Genomic DNA, 3,301 nt, shown 5'->3' with positions numbered 1-3,301 from the left:
TGAGAAAAACGGAAAAATAACTTTGTGGGCCTGAGTATTCTATTTTCTTTGACAGCTCTATTTTACTTTGAACAGCACAGTTTCTGGTGATATCCAGACACTATTTCCAATGGTGTAATGATTAGATTATATAATGATTTAAATACGCAAAGTTCGTGGACATGTGCTGTTTCTGAAATCAATTGGTTGCTGTATTATTCAGCAGTTTATTTGTAAATTTATTATGTTCAATACAAAAATTGTTGTTATTAGGCTACATAACAGTTTCTGAAGATCAGCTATATTATTTCTCATTACCAAAATTCTTATTTTAAGTGTACATAACAGATTCTGAACAACTACTTTTAACTACAAATTACAATCAGGTAAATAGCAAGATTAGTGAAATCTTGCTTGTACCCATGTCTGTTATTCACTGTGAGGCCCTCTGCTGACAACTGAAGGCCAGTTGTAGAGAGCTCCGTAAAAGGATAGGTGCTCTTCAGGGATATACGGCTCCAATTTCTTGAGTACAGCTATTTTCTTCTCACTTAGTGGTACACATTTTTCATATGCTGCAGCCGTCAGTAGAGTTACTGTTGTTTTTAAATCAAGAAGTAAATGAAAAGTGTGAGTCACCAGGCTTCCAATGTATGGTTTTGCAATGACGTTCCCACTACACTCACTGTTGTATTCAAATTCCATGAATTCTGAAATGGTGAAGGATTGTTTCTCATTCATTGTGAGCACTTTGCTGTTCATTGTTTCCAAAGACAAGGCATTGTGTTTGTAAAATTTAGGTCACCATTGTTTGAAAGCCAGTACAAACTCTGTTGGAACAACTTCAACCTGGTATTTGTTAAAGATACTTGCAACAACAATAAGTTCTACAAACCGTGTGATGCTATAAATCCTATTGACAGCTCAAATTTTCCTCTTAATCACTGCAAAGTCCCTGTCACAGGGTAAGAATGAATGGCCTCTGACTGGGAAATAATGATAAATTCTGAGTAAACACTGAGATGCTGCAACTGCCATGAGGAACCTGACCATAGTATTATTCTTATTCTGCCCTGGGCAGCCATCTGAAAATATATGCTGGTATTTTATGTTTGGTGGCAACTCATTTCGTATGTAATCCAGCAGAAATGTGCAGACTTCATCAGGACCCTTCTTTGCTACACATTCGTGATAAATGTAGAATGTTTCATATCCTCTCTTCATGTTGTGAATATTGAATACATTAACATTGAGCTGCCGAAGGTAAAAGACTACCTGAACTGGAATGGTAGGAAGGGACAGATGTTACATAAAATCTATGGCAATACCTGCAACATCCTCGTCTTTTTGACAGAATCCTTGTACTTCACGAATACGAGCAGAAAACTTTGCAGCCCTGCATTTCTGCAGCGGCAACCCTCTTAGCCTTTACATTCAGTGTTTTGTTTCGTAATTTATTTTGAAGCACTAAACAAATACCACATGTGTCAACTTGTGGTCGACCAAATGTAAGTGAAAAACATTCTTTGAATATTTTAAAATAAAATTCGTACTTAATATTACTTGCTTGGGGATGTCGTAATCTGAACTGCTCATGCATGATTTTGACATTAAGTTGGCTATTTAAATAATGCTGTTCTCTTGTGCCATAGTGAGTAATTTTTTGGGGTCAGGAATTTATGTGATCAATTATCAAACTTATTTCTGCACCCCGATTTGATTTCCCAATGCATTTTTACCCTTCTGGTCACTAGACGACTTTCCACAAGCAAGCAGATTGCTTATCCTCCTTACCCTTTGGTTTGTGACACCATGGATACTTAAGAAAGCTTTCTTTGCATACCTCTGATCGTCCCGTGCTGGAATTAATAAAATACTGAAAATTGTTGCATCTTGGTTTGCAGTTGCCTCCTTCTGGTACTCTTCTTCGTCTTCTGGAAATATTACATACAGTAATCGGGCCTTGGAGATAAGAATCTTGTGCATCCTTTGATGTCATGTTGTAGAAAAGTGAAAGTACTTCATTTCTTTCCTCTGCAGGAGTTCTTCCAAAGCAGTTTCTATGACATCTACAAAATTACACAGATATTTCAGTCTCACAATAAATCATTAGTTTACTATTTTACTGACGTATAACCTCCCGTATTAGAAAATTATTTACTTGCAGTCCACACCAATGCTTTTCTTTGAAACTAACTTTCCACTGTAGTTTTTGTACTCTAGACCTTTAATTCATGACCTTTTTATGATTTCACACTGATACTCAACATTCTTTACACCTTTTTCCCTCTTTCTACTTTCACCACCATCATGTACATCCATATCTTCCCTGTCCAACATTGCTGCGCTTCACAAAGAAAAAGCGTGTGAACACAGATGATATCACACAACAGGCTAGCCAATGTTGGCTGCAGAAATAGCACTAGTCCTGGGCAAGTGTTCTTTCTCCTCTCACTCGTAACGTCAGGATCTTGTTTGTCCCATTAAGAATGGTGGACAAATGTTGTTTCTGCGTTCATTCAATAGAGGTAGCGCCATAACATGGAAATCAGCTCTTAACTCAATTTAACCAAAAAGTGGACAAGTGTTGTTTCTGCAGTTAGCGATTCGTATGTATTGCAGACTGGCCATAGCTAGCCAACATGTTTCTGATAAAGAAAAAATATTGTTAATGTTGTATATATATTAAAGGGGTAGGAAGTCATTTCTGAAGGTATTTGTCTGGTATGTAACCTTGTAAAGAAGTGAAACAGAGGATGAAAAACAGTTGAGAAAGGAAGAGAATGCAAGTTTTTGAAGTGTGGTGATGTAGGTGAGTAGGTATAAAATACGAATAGGCACTGAATCAAATAGGTTAGAAAAGAAATTTGTGCCACAGCTTGCCTAAAAGAAGGAATCGGTTGACAGATACATTCTGAGACATCGAGGAATTGTCAGTTCGGTAAAAGAGGGAAGTGTGGGTGATGAAAGTTGTAGAGAGACCAAGGCCTGACTACAGTAAGCAGGTTTAAATGGATGGTATGCCTAGATGAATAGACTAGCAAGGAGAACTGCATCAAATTAGACTCCATACTGAAAACCTGAACAACAGCTCTTTATTTGTACCAGAAAACGCCAAACACCAAGGAGAACGTTTTTAAACAAAATACTAGCTGTTACCCGTGGCTGCACTTGCATATCAGTAAAAGGAACTGATTTGTATGTATGGCTTTATTAGCCAGGAAACGCAGTTCAGGATGGCCACTATGGTGACTTGCCCGTTGATGATGATGATGATGATTATGATGACAATGCCGACACAACTGGGAATTGAACCTGCATT

This window comes from Schistocerca cancellata, chromosome 2 (genome assembly GCF_023864275.1).
Source record: "Schistocerca cancellata isolate TAMUIC-IGC-003103 chromosome 2, iqSchCanc2.1, whole genome shotgun sequence".
Classification (NCBI taxonomy): Eukaryota; Metazoa; Arthropoda; class Insecta; order Orthoptera; family Acrididae; genus Schistocerca; species Schistocerca cancellata.
Note: the sequence above shows the minus strand (reverse complement) of the source record.